This window comes from Mus caroli, chromosome 1 (assembly GCF_900094665.2).
Source record: "Mus caroli chromosome 1, CAROLI_EIJ_v1.1, whole genome shotgun sequence".
NCBI classification, from domain to species: domain Eukaryota; kingdom Metazoa; phylum Chordata; class Mammalia; order Rodentia; family Muridae; genus Mus; species Mus caroli.
In genome coordinates this window covers 27,286,584-27,300,792 of record NC_034570.1, presented here as the reverse complement: position 1 = coordinate 27,300,792, position 14,209 = coordinate 27,286,584, and the positions used below count along the sequence as shown (strand labels likewise).

Here is a 14,209-nt window from a genome sequence, read left to right as displayed (position 1 = left end):
ATTTCCTTATGCACCTTCTCTGTGGGAAGTGAGAGTCACAATGTAAAGTAAGTTTTACAGTCACAATCAGGGACTCCGGTAAAGTACTTGTCTTTATCTTTAATTCTTTCCTCATTTAATATCCATACACACAACACACAAATACAAATACACAAATACACACACACAGCCATATACATACACACAAACACATACATACAGACACATAAATATACACACAGAGATACATACACACACTCAAACAAGGAGAGTCTAGGTCCTAAATCTTAAAGTTTTTGTAGAAGTTGAGCCAACAGAGATGACATATAGAGCCCAGTCTTGAGATAAAGGTCCAGGATATTAGCAGAGTATAAACTGCATGTATGTATTGACTGAGGTGCAATGAAGAAAGACAGTCAGCAACACATCTCTGCTGGTCGAGGTCTGGGCAATTCTTGATGCACTCTTTTACCTCAAGTTCCAGAAACTGTCTTGATAACAATGGAAAAGACTAACCATGCTGAAGCATTTATTTTCTTATTTTCAACATGTTGCTTTAATGTGTATTTTCATCAGTACCTCATTATAGTAATGGTGGGCTTACTAAAGCTGACAGAAAAGGTGAAAAGGGTAAACTACAGCTTCTAACAAGTTGTATGCTATTCAGTTTCTACCTCTCAATCTTTATGTTCAGGTGCCAACTACACTGGAGGGGAAAATTAAAAACATGTCTATTACTTTACTAGAGTCATGAGTGCAGAACAATGCTCCTGCTACTGAATCCAAACAGCTTGTCATCATAATGGAACATGAACACCATGATCTTCCCATGGAATATTGCTGATGACAGTGCTGTATCTGCTGCCTTTTCCATGTGGTAAACCTGTATTTATCCAAAGTCCATATGAATTAAGAAAAGATCGACTGGCATGGTTACATAGCCAAGATACATGATAAATCAGCCCTCATCCAGAATCCATGCCTTGGAAAGTTCTAGTAACCTTGAGCTGGCCTTGGTTGTGTGAGACGTTTCTGCTAATTACAAATGTAACCAAAGTGAGTGGAAAGTGCTTGTGTACTGGAATTTGAGCTTTTTGCCATTGGAAACTGTGGAAACTAAAAGGGGGCAGGAGAAGGAGGGGGAAGGGAGGATAGCCCATACCAGGCCAGAGTTCCTCCTATGCTCTGGACAGGCGGATGTAGGAAGGCTGCCAGATGCTTTCCACACGGCCCTGGGTGGGCATCTAAGCCACTGACCCCACTCCACGGGGAGGGGGGGTGTGGCTGGGTGGACAAGGGGAAGTTCCCAACCAGGGAGCCCTGGGGTGACACCCTGTGCCACAGGGTTATGGGAGAAGTAGCTGAGGGAGAGAGATTCCCACACAGGCTAGAGTCTGCACAGTGGGCCTTGATGAGCAGAGACTGTCTACGGTTTTAGAGCTTTATTGTAGAAAGGCAGGGAGGAAGAGAAAGGGTAGCTAGAGAGAGAGAGAGACTGGCTATGGCCAAGAGGAGAGGGAAAAGGAGAGAGAGAAAAGAAAGGCTAGAGAGTAAGAGGGAGAGAGAGGGAGAGAGAGGGAGAGAGAGGGAGAGAGAGAGGAGAGAGAGAGGAGAGGAGAAGACAAAGAGGAGAGAGAAGCAAGAGAGCAAGGGGAGTGAGAGGAGTGAGAGAATGAGGAGGGGCCAAACAGCCCCTCTTAGAGTAGGCTGCTTTATCTTACTGTTGCTAGGTAACTGGGGAGGAGTTTAGCCTGAAGGTCAGAAGCTTGGGACATTGCCTACATGACTACTAACCATGCTCCTCTTGTGGGGGCTGTGGGGTGGGGGTGGTAACTTCAACAGGAGCCAGGGTTCCAGGAGCATGAGGGAACTCCTTCTATCCCGTGTAGGTGAATTATCACCACTAGGTCTCAGGGTTCAACACCTCAGCTGGACTGGAAACCAGGCTGTCTGTGTATAGCCCAATGCCCCACAAGAAACTTTTATGTCACAAAGAAGACAAGTCTAGCTTAGTTTTTTGGAAAGTAGGAGAATATGTGGAGAAATTCTAGTCACTCTGACCCTTCGGCAGTCCTAGAGGCTCTTCAGAGTTCTCCTCTCTTGGTCAAACTGGTAGAGGTCAGAAATATCAGCAGCACTCCACAGAAATCTATTTTTGCAGAGTAAAAGATAATAAAGTGGTATGCCATTAAGAATCTTGTGTTGATTTGATCTAAAGTTGTTAACAACACAGGTGATTTGTCAGTGTCAGATATACAAGTTGTGCTTCAGAGTCATGCTTAAATAGCCAATATCCACTTCTTTGCATGAGAGTTCTGACACGTTACCATTTCTTTCTTGGGCCAGATGCTGTGTCAGATAGAATTCAATATCTCTGAATAAAATATCTAGGGATCATAACAATTTGAGCTACTTATTGAATGTCTTTTTTCAATGTGTGCTTTACCAATCCAGTGACATTGTTATTTTGCTGCTCTGGAGAAATCTGCTAACCTGGAAGGAATAGCCATGTTGAAGAGATGAATATTTCACACTGAAGAATAACTCTTTATGTAAGTAAAATTACTATTGACAATGTACACTCAAGTTCCTATGGACTTATTTCGAAATGCTCCCTTTAAGAGATTAGTCACTTTCCAGGTTTATGGTGACCAAGAGAATAGAGTCAAGGAATTACAACTATAACTGACCAAGATCAGCAGTTGCTACTGCAGTTGTGAAATACTACATCCCCCAGGCCATGTTACCAAGAGCTTCTCTCAGCTTCAGATGTTAAAATAAGTCCATTCCAGCAGATGCTGGATTCCTACGTTATGAGGACTCATTTATGGTATTGCTGAATTGAAGTATTGCTCTTACCTTCATTACATCAGAGAACCTCAGAAATTCACTTATCTTTCCTTGGTTTCAATAAATAAGAGTACAATTATTTTGATATTGATGAAAGAACATTTTCTCTGATAAAATCCCTCCATGTTTAATCACCTTTTGCATTGACTTTTTCATGGACTCAAGTGGAAATACAGAATTCTGAGAACATCAAGTTCCTAAGATCACAGAACTGAGAGCTTTGGCAGACCCATTTGTATTAAAGCTGTTGGAGGCTATTCCATTCAACATGCCCTATACTGTGACCATCAATGTAAATGCCATTATCTTAATTCAAAATGGTGATAGATGGGTTGAATATTAGCCTAATTCCTGATAACTAAAATGCAACACTTTGAATTTAAAGCAAAAAATACAACTTGTTTAATGCCTCACTCAATGAGAAAGCAGGAGTCATGGAGGTTGGCAAACACAAGAACTGTTGAAGATGGAGAATAGAACAATTTGATTAGGACAGAAGAACTATGACAGTAATATACAGGTTGCTTCTTATGTGGTGAGATATGAGAAAAGGATATGGACATCTAACAGTTTAAGATTGCATAACACAGTTTCATTTTTTCCTGTAATTTCTAAAATGTTTTGCATTTTTCAATTTTTGAAATAATAGCATGTACACTCACAATAAATTTCATCTGTTCATTCCCCTGAATAAGGTAACTTTATGAAACAATTTCCATGAAATGTGTGTGTTCCCTTTTGCCTCTCAGATAAGGCTCTCCCACTGTGCTGGCATATGGTGTAAACAGTATAAAAACAGCCGAGAGCAGAAGGATGCTCGGATGTTCCTCGAAAGGACTAATGCACACAGTCCGCACATTAAATGTATATGCATAATTTCCCAGTTACATACAGTCTTTTCCATCTGCTGTGGTGGCGTTTTGCCAAAATACAAATTGGGAAGATTATTTAACTTACATTTAGATGGCAGGTAATGGCAGGTGTTAATAGGCAACCTGGGGGTTTAGTCAGGGACCGTTTTACTGCCAAATCCTCTCCATTAAGACTCCACAGGCCCTGGTGCCACACATTTAAAACTGTTGAACGAGCTGGGAAGATGCTTCACTGAATAAAGGCACTTAATGCCAAGGCAGACAATCTGAGTTAACCTGGAAATTTACATGGAGAAAGAAGCACACTTTCTCCTGTAGGATGTCTTCTCCTTCTCTGTGATTGTCATGGTCCCAGCATACTTAATACACATGTATACACACAAAAACAAACACACACACACACATGCCCACGCACGGGACACACATTAAGCAAATAAATACATAAGTGTAAAAAATAGAAAAGAAAGGTAGCTTACAGTACTTTGGGGGGTTACAAAGAGGTAGGAATAATATCAACATCTAGAAATTGTACTAATGAACAAGAATGTGAAACTGAATGTGGCGGCACATGCCTGCAATTCTAGAACCTGGAAACTAAGACACAGGAATATGAAGTAAAGCCACCCTGTCTTATCAAAGTAAAAACTAAATAAAGGGGAAATATGTGCTCTTGCTCATATCATACTTATAGCTGAGCTGGAATGGATGGGAAACTTAAAAACAAACAAACAAACCCCAGAAAACCCAAACTTTAGTAGATATTATGTTATAAAACAAAGAATTCTGCAGCCTTTCTGAGACAGCACAGAATGAGCTTGGCTCACTAGAAATCAGGAAATCAATTAGCAAACTAGAGTCAAACAAGAGTAAATTAAAATTTATTAAGAATCTGCCCCATGGATGACTTCACGTAAAGTTCATATAAAACTCTATACTGGTATTCATCAAAGAAAACTGAATATCAGAAATTCAAAATGACTTTGACTTTGAGACTTAAATTGCTATGGATGGCAACTTATGATTTCAAATGTCTTTTATTTTGTTCCTGTTATAAAACTCTCATTATAAACTATTCAAAAATCTGACCAATTGTGATGATAACAAAACAAAATGAATGCATATGTTATTTAGGATTATTAGAATGCTGATTTTCTTTGTTTCTTTTTTATTTTCTTTATAAAACATTAGCTATTGACATGAGTTCCACCTGTAAAGACATGTGAAACAAATAACAAAGAAAAATATTCATTGTGAGATTTTAACTTATGCTAGTCTAGAAAATCAGTTATCACCTCAAGATAAATTTAGGATACTAGAAAAATATTCATTTAATATTGATATCAAGTTTGAGCTGCTACAAATATCAAGTCCCATTTATCAAAGTAAAGGCGCTATAAGCTTGTTTATTAAATGTTCTTGGCATATTCATATAAAATTCCAGCATTAAAGTAGGGAGTTAGGCACACAGACCCACCCATAGCTCAGGAAACATTGGAATCTGATTGGTGGAGAGAGAGAGAGAGAGAGAGAGAGAGAGAGAGAGAGAGAGAGAGAGANTGGAGTAACACCAGTATATTACCCACATTTTAGGGGAGGGCCCACTCACAGGTATAGTGGGTCAACAAGAACTTTCCTAAGCATACATGTGCCTCCGAGAGAGAGAGAGAGAGAGAGAGAGAGAGAGAGAGAGAGAGAGAGAGAGAGAGATATCTCACAAGACATGAAATTGGATGTGTAAGGAGTTGGGAGAAAATCTCAGTGGAGAGTATGATTATTAAGAATACACATTATATGAATTTTTTGAATGAAAAAGGATAACATTATTTAATTTTTGGCAAGTTGTCAAGCATATGATGTGGGAACTATATTGAATTTTCAATAATACTAGGCTTTAATTTAATCCTTTAACATGTGCTAATGTATCTTTATAAAGCAAACTCTTTTAATACACTTTTTACAGTAACAATCCAATGGTTCTCAAAGCATTTTCAATAAAAAATCATGGTGGAAAGCATAATTTGAGAAAACGTGTAAAATATCAGCACATAAAAATGGTTGATATGATTGGCTAATGTCAATAATCCTACAAGCTCAGGCCTCTTTGTAGAAAAGGTGAAATTCTCAACCAAATTTTCCTTAATGTCTGCATCTCTGATGTTTTGAAGCTTACTTTTCAGTTTCAAAGTTCACAGAACAGCCAACCACTCTCTGTGTATTTGAAACCTGTTCCACAGGACAGAATTTATGTCTGATACTGCAAACATGGCAAAATCCTACTTCTGTATGGTGATGGTCCCTGGGTGGTCTAAACTACAGGTGTTGTTTTGCTAAATGGTTATGTTGGCAAACTGCCTTCTAAATATTATATTTATACCAGTGACTGTGTATCACAGGCTGGCTTCAAATTTCCTATCTAGCCTAGTCAGAGAGACTATTTCAGATCTTCCTAGTGCTAAGCCTAAGGGTATGCCTAGTTTACGATATACTGTCATGCCAGACAAAACTTTTCAACTCAGATAAATACCACTCCTTATACTCTTTAAGTTACTGATATTTTGATAGCTAATGTTGTGCCTTTGAAAGCAGGAAACTATCTCTCTCAAAATTACTCATTATTCCTCTAAATCATTTTAAAGTAGTTTTTAGAAATATATATATATTTATATACATATCCCTATTTATAATATGGATATAATATCTTTATTCACAAAACAGTATATTAAATGAATTATCAGGTTCTGCCTAAGCATCACATATGCATGGTAATTATTAATACAAGCAGTGATTTGATTATTTCCTAGCAGTTTGAAAACCATTGCAGGCTAAATGAAAGATCCCATCATAATTCCAAGAAAGTGAGAAGAAATGGGACATGTTTGACACACTTTATCTGATATGGGACTGTATTCTTCAAGACCAAAAGTACTCTTAAAAGTTGATGAAAAAAAATCTCAGCAGTTATGAAATATGTAGAAGTTTGTATACAGTGTTTCAACAAAGAAGATGTACAAGTGGGAAATGAGACTCTGAAAAGATAGTTGACAATATACACCACCAGGAGTTACAAATTGAAGCAATGATGTGCCTACTAAAACTTAGAGAATCTATAATATAATACCAGACCATAGGACAACAGGAAACCTCTGCTCCTGGTGGTGATTTGAAGCAGCACAGCCAGTTTGCATTATAACAGTTTGAATGCTTTTTACAGAAATCTTCTTATTGTACCCTTAGGTGGAGAAACCAAGCCTCTCCTCACCCCTGGAAGTGATCAAAGACTTGCATTCATACATTAACCTACACAGGGAGATTTGAAAGGGCCTTTATTCATCAGAGCTTTTACACACCTATGACGTCATCCATGAGGAATGGGAAAGTGGTACATGTAGACCAGGGAATGCTCATAGTAAGTAACATACTTACATGTGGATCAAATAAGCCATGGGAAGACTGGCTGTAGGATTTAGTGTTCGCTACTAAGTAAAAGCCAATTAGAAAGAACTACATAGATGCTCATACATGACAAAGTCTGGAGCTAGATAGATATTTCTTAGCAAATAAAGCCTCCTTCATAGGAACTGCTGACTTCCAAGCAGTCCAAAGTGCATCACAAGTAAACCCAATGCATCTTGTGGTTGCACCTTGATTAAGGATAAAGGATTGATACCCACATTTACAGCATCAGGGGATTAACAAAGAATACAAGGCAACTCAAGTGCAGGGGAAAGTATTTTCAATGCCTCACATTTCCTACCACTATTCAGTTTTTACTTCATTCTTTTTCTGATATACTGGCACTTTCCAGTGGACGTGGGAAGCATACCTCTTTGGGTACATCATCTCTTACAATTAGGAAGAAAATGAAGAACGCAGGCACCGGACAAGCTAGGAAAAACATTGTCCGCACAGAGTGGAGTCAATAGGAAGTGACCGGAGAATATGTTTTCATAATCAAAAGATATTGTATGGTGTCAGCAAGGGTCTAGCAAGAGAAACAAAACTGTGATTGCTAGCACAAAAGACATGGGTTTGAGTAGCTCATATTATAACAGAATGAGCAATAAATGATCATGTTGTCATTTGTGGGAAGGTTGGAAATTGACTGTGCAGAGCTTGATGATATCTCAACTCACAATGTTATTAGACAAAACTGCAATGTCAAAATTATTCCTGTAAACCAGCTGGCTCATAAAAGCATTCTCCAACTTGAATGCATTATATTATATAATTTTTTAGTGCAAAGATACACCAAGGGATGATTCACAACAAGGAAAAGAGACAAACAGCAAACTCTTAGTGAGTTGAAACTTCCCCAGAACTGATATAAATGTTCGCTTTAGCTGTAAGGCAATTAAAACAGCAATTATAAATGATATTTCATATAATTTAAGCAGTTAACTATCTAGTTATGGAGAAAATTTTTCAGATAGAAATTCTATACAGATTAAAACATAGAAAAAAAATTGAAAAACAATACAAAATGAAATTGTACTAGATTAGCCAATCCAGCATAAACCATGTAAATTGAGACCATAGAAACAAAAGCTATTTAAATAAATGCCTGAGGTAATAAATACACAAAATAAATGAAAGTCATGAATATAATATGTGGAATATGAAATTGATATCATTTGTTCCTATAAATTAAAATATTACATAGGAAGATTTTAAGTAACTTTATGCTAAATTAAAAAATTGGATTGGGGTGTTTGAGCAACTTATAAAAAAACTAATGAAGTCAATGAAGAATATGTAAAAAAATAGACAATTAAGATGATGCATGACTAAAAATTTATGTCTCATTATCGTATTCAAAAAATGTTACACCAAAGTAAAAATATATGTTCAAACGCCTTAATATTGAACTTACAAAAGAAACATTACAAATCCCCAGAAAATTGGAGTGGATGAACAGTTTTTAAAATTAGTTTGTAAGAAGAAATATATTTTTTAAAAGAAATTGCAATTTACAATCAACAAACTAAGAATAATATAAGCCATCTCATAAGTGGAAAAAAAAGCATTTGACAAAAAACAAAAATCTAGCATTGAAACAAAGGAAGAAAAATGTCATAGAAAAAAATAAGTACAGAGGGGTGAAGGCCAACTTGTAATGACATCAATAGAAAACCTCAGCAAAATACAAAAGTAGTAGGACAGATGTTTTCCTTCTTACTATGAGCAGAGTGGGCCAGTGTGCTGTGGTCTCTCTGCTTAGCCTCAGATGGTCTAGAGGAACCATCTGGGATACAAATTGATAAAGAAGAAATAAAGGTATCACTATTTGTAGATGATATGTTAGTATACATAAATGACCCCAAAAATTCTATCAGAGAACTTCTCCAGCTAATAAACAACTTCAGCAAAGTGGCCAGATATAAAATTAACGCAAATAAATCAGTAGCCTTCCTTTATACAAAGGATAAAAAGACTGAGAAAGAAATTAGGGAAACAACAATAGCCGCAAATAATATAAAATATCTTGGGGTAACTCTAACCAAACAAGTGAAATACCTATATGGAAATAACTTCAAGTCTCTCAAGAAAGAAATCAAAGAAGATCTCAGAAAATGGAGAGATCTTTCTTCCATGCTCATGGATTGGTAGAAATAACATAGTAAAAATGGCCATCCTATCAAAGGCAATCTATAGATTCAATGCAATTCCCATCAAAATCCCAACACAATTCTTCAAGGACATGGAAAGAGCAATTCTCACATTCATCTGGAATGGCAAAAACAAAACAAAACAAAACAATACAAAACAGAATAGCGAAAACAATTCTTATCAATAAGAGAAGAGCTGGGGGAATCACAATCCCTGACCTCAAGCTTTACTACAGAGCAATAGTGATAAAAACTGCATGGTATTGGTGCACAGACAGATACATTGATCAATGGAATAGAATTGAAGACCCAGAAATACAACCACACACTTAAACTCACTTTATCTTTGACAAAGACGCCAAAAATATACAATGGAAAAAAGAAAGCATCTTCAGTAAATGATGACAGTCTAACTTATTCTATTATTATTATTACTATTACTACTACTACTACTATTATTATTATTATTATTATATAAATATACACATATGCACATATACTTGGACACAATACACACACACAGATCCTATTGAGTTCATTCAGCGTTGTTTGTGTGCACATGCTTTTACAGCTGACCACTGTAAACCTACCAGGGAGCTCATTCCTGAAGAAAACTGACTCTTCTCTCAGCAGCCATTAATTTTCTATAGCTCTCCAGCTAGCGTTCGTGGTTGGGTTTTGTAAAATTTCTAGCGCATTGGCATGCCAATAGATATAATTATTTCGTGGGTCTTGTTCGGTCAATTGCATTGTTGAGATTTCATAAATTCAGCTTTCATATCATATCTAGAAGACAGTAACTTGCAGCAGGTCTCCTGATCTAGCTTCTCTGAGAATCTCTTTGTGCCCTTTTCCTTGGTGTTTTCTGAGCCTGGGGTATAAAGGTGTGTTTACAGTTGCACCAAAAGAGATGGGGCACCTCATAGTCAGTTGTTTTCTGCATTTTGACCTGTTGTGAATTTCTGTAATGGTCTCAATTTGATTGAAAAAGAGGCTTCTTTGATTGGAATTGAGAGCTACACTTATTTATGGGCATTAATATTTAAAGAATAGGTATTATTTTGGTTAAGAAAATGAAAGAAAGAGGTTCTCCTCTGAGGTCTATGACATCTCCAGCCATGGAGAGTTGACTAGTTTCATAATACTAGATATGAAATCTTGTTTATTGATTATGGCTTAAATCCAACTAGATATCTGTCTCCAAGGTAAACTGCCACAATTTCACTCTTGGAAATATCTTGCCTTTTTGGTCATTGTGATTCATAGGCTTTACAGTTGGATAGAACTATTGATGGCTTTTCTTCTTTGGCAGCTTCCTAGCACCTCTGGATACTGTAAGAGCTAGTTCTCAGGGGAGAGATCTCCAAGTCAGTTTTGGCTGAATTCTTCCAAGTCTGGAGGCCAAAGTTATGAGACCTTCAGTTATAAGGTCCCATCTTCACATTCTGTGAAGCAACCAAAGGCAATGTCAGTAGCTTATATTATGGTTGGGAAGGCTCTTGGGCTACCATAACCAGCCACTCCAAGGGAGGCTTCTCATGTGTGACATTGTTATTTATGTTAGAGAGTTTTTCAGGCAGCATTATAATCTTGTTCGACACAAGTCCTTTTAAGCTATATATGTACACACATACATATTTTTAAATAGGTTAAAAAACTAATGTTTTATTATGGCTTTCACAATCATCCTTAATGTTTTATGTCTGTTTCACTCTTCTACCTATGTGTGTAGATTTCCAATCTGCTGTACACATCATTTTTCAGTTTGTTCTTCACAGCAGTATGCATGCCTTACTAGTTTTTCTAGAGTTCCTTTCTCTCCCACTTTAGTCCTTTTCTATTTTCTTAGCTTCTATATTACTTTAGGTTATATACTTAAATAGAAAGATTTTAGTTAGGATCCATTAATTTAAAAAAATGAGTACTTGCCTTTCTGAATCTGGATGGCCTCATTCAGGATGCGATTTCCTAGTCCTGTTCATTTACTTGCAAATTTCATTGTTCTTTACAACTGGCTATGATTTCATTTGGTATGTGCACCCCATTTTCATCATTCATTCCACAGTTAAAGGACATTTAGGGTGTTTTCATTTTCTACATGTTGTGAATACAGCAAATGGGCATGTGCTGAGGGATAGTATATCTGGGTCAAATGGTAGATCAATCAGCCAGTAGATGTTTGAGGATTTTCCATGCAAATTTCCTGGGCAGCAGCTCCAGGTGGTGATCAGGCCAGCACTGCATGAGGTTTGACCTCTCACCATATCCTTGCCAGGATTTGCTTTCATACATTTTCTTGACTTTATACATTCTGAGTAAGATGAAACCAATGGAACCACAAAGTTGTTTTAATTACAATTTCTGCTCTGTTTAGATGCCTTTTTTTTCCCATTTTTAATTAGGTCATTCATTTTCTTGGTTCTTTGTTTATTCAGATGTAATAATTGGCAATCATTATCTCCCACTCTGTTGACTTTCTCTTCATACATGTTTCCTATGCAGATGCATTTAGTTTTAAGAGGTCCTATTTATCAAGAAGAACGAAGACCAAAGTGTGGACACTTCACCCCTTCTTAGAATTGGGAACAAAACACCCATGGAAGGAGTTACAGAGACAAAGTTTGGAGCTGAGATGAAAGGATGGACCATCCAGAGATTGCCCCACCTGGGGATCCATCCCATAATCAGTCACCAAACGCAGACACTATTGCATAAGCCAGCAAGATTTTGCTGAAAGGGCCCTGATATAGCTCTCTCTTGTGAGGCTATGCAAGTTACTGACAAACACAGAAGTTGGTGCTCACAGTCAGCTATTGGATGGAACACAGGGCCCCCAATGGAAGAGCTAGAGAAAGTACCCAAGGAGCTGAAGGGATCTGCAATCCTATAGGTGGAACAACAATATGATCTAACCACTACCCCCAGAGCTCATGTCTCTAGCCGCATATGCAGCTGAAGATGGCCTGGTCGGCCATCATTGGGGAGAGAGGCCCAAGTCTTGCAAACTTTATATGCCCCAGTACAGGGGAACACCAGGGCCAAGATGTGGGAGTGGGTGGGTAGGGGAGCCGGGAGGGGGATATAGGGGATTTTCCAGATAGCATTTGAAATGTAAATGAAGAAAATACCTAATAAAAATTGGAAAAAGAAAAAATAAAGAGGTTTTGTTTACCAATTGTTACAGACTTTACTTTGTGGGTCTTAATTCAGAAAGGCCTCTCTTGTACCTTAATCTCCTTTGTTGTTGTTTTATATTCTTATTTCTCAGAGAATTTCATATATGAACACCTATTTCATAACATTTCCATCTCCCTACTCCACTGCTACCATGTCACCTATTACCTTGCAAATTTATGATTGCTTCTATTTAATTATACACACACACACACACATACATACATACACAACTCAATGAGTCTATATTGAGTATTGAGTTCCTAGTCTGTATAAATGTTTACTAGAGGGGACTTGTCCTTGTTTCTTCTAAGCAGCAACCAAACTGCTTATAGTCAGTCATCTAGGGTGAACTTTGAATCTTGCAGAGTAATTTTTTTTTATTTTGTCTAAGAGTTTTATTATTTTAGATTTCACTCTCAGTAATGAGGTCTTTCATTGGGCAAGATGAAAGATACAGATCTATTTCTAACAGTATTTGTTGAAGATGTTTTTCTTCAATCAATCTGTATTCCTTTAGGGGGGGTTATTGGTATTTTTGTTACCTACAAATGACAGTAATTATATGCACTCTTATTTGGGTCTTCTGTTTTATTTCATTGATCAAAATCTCTGTTTCTGAGTCAGTGTCAAATTGTGAGCCCAGGGTTCTACTTCCTTGTGACTTTGTTCTTCAAACATTTAATAATGTTGTTTTACTTTGATGGTCCATACTATAACCTACTTAATTAACTCTTAGATTTGAAGACTTTTAGTAGAATGGATTAGCCCATCATAAAAATGCTTCATTATCTTGATTTCCTCCTTGTCATTCTGACAGATGTGCACTAGAGTAACTTTGCTTTCCAGAATTTTCTCCTTTATTTTCAGCACATTATATCAAATGCGTCATAGGTCCTGAATTTTTATCCTATACATACAGAAGAAATTCAGTAATAGTATATTAATAAATCAACCAAGTAAGATCAAGGATAATTCAGCAACACAAAGAAACACTGGGTATGATAACACACATACCCCAGGTTTAACCCTGGAACATGTAAAATTCCTATTACCTATTCTACAGAGGTTTCCTTTATATTAGACTTTCTTGTTTTCTACATTTAATAATTGAAACTTTTATATTATACTTTTCATCTCATTAATCATATTTTATTTTATTTACTTATGGCTGGGCAATTTCAAAAATTCATATTTTAAACTCTCTTTGAGATTTTATAATATCCTTTGCTTTTTTGTTTCCTGAGTGAGACATATCAGCAGGTTTGTATTTTCTTTGTGTTGCTGAATTATCCTTGATCTTACTTGGTTGATTTATTAATATACTATTCCTGAATTTCTTCTGTATGTATAGGATAAAAATTCAGGGCCTATGACGCATTTGATATAATGTACTGAAAATCACTGTTTCTTCTTTGGCTTATGCCAACAGAAAGGACTCTTCCATTGGAGCATCCTTTATTCTGCATCTAGGTTTGTAAGTGAATCCCTTGTCCAGAAACTCATAACTACAAGTGTACTCTCATCTTTACTGAGACCTCCAAAGAAAATAAAAGCCAGTCTTTCAAAGCTTATAGACAAGACATTGCTCCCATGAGCTCCTTGGTATGACAACTATTGTAAAAAGCCACTTGGCATGCTCTATCATTGATCCAAACTTCTGGCAACATCTTAATTCTTCACAAGCGTATTTCTTTTTTTTTTTTTTTTTTTTTTTTTTTTTTTTTT

General features: G+C 36.7%; 1 protein-coding gene across 3 annotated transcripts in view; it reads right to left on the bottom strand.

Annotated features, from left to right (window-relative positions):
• The window catches only part of Khdrbs2 (KH RNA binding domain containing, signal transduction associated 2), a 465,344-nt gene that overhangs the window by 200,732 nt on the left and 250,403 nt on the right, over positions 1–14,209 (bottom strand). The window lies entirely within an intron of this gene.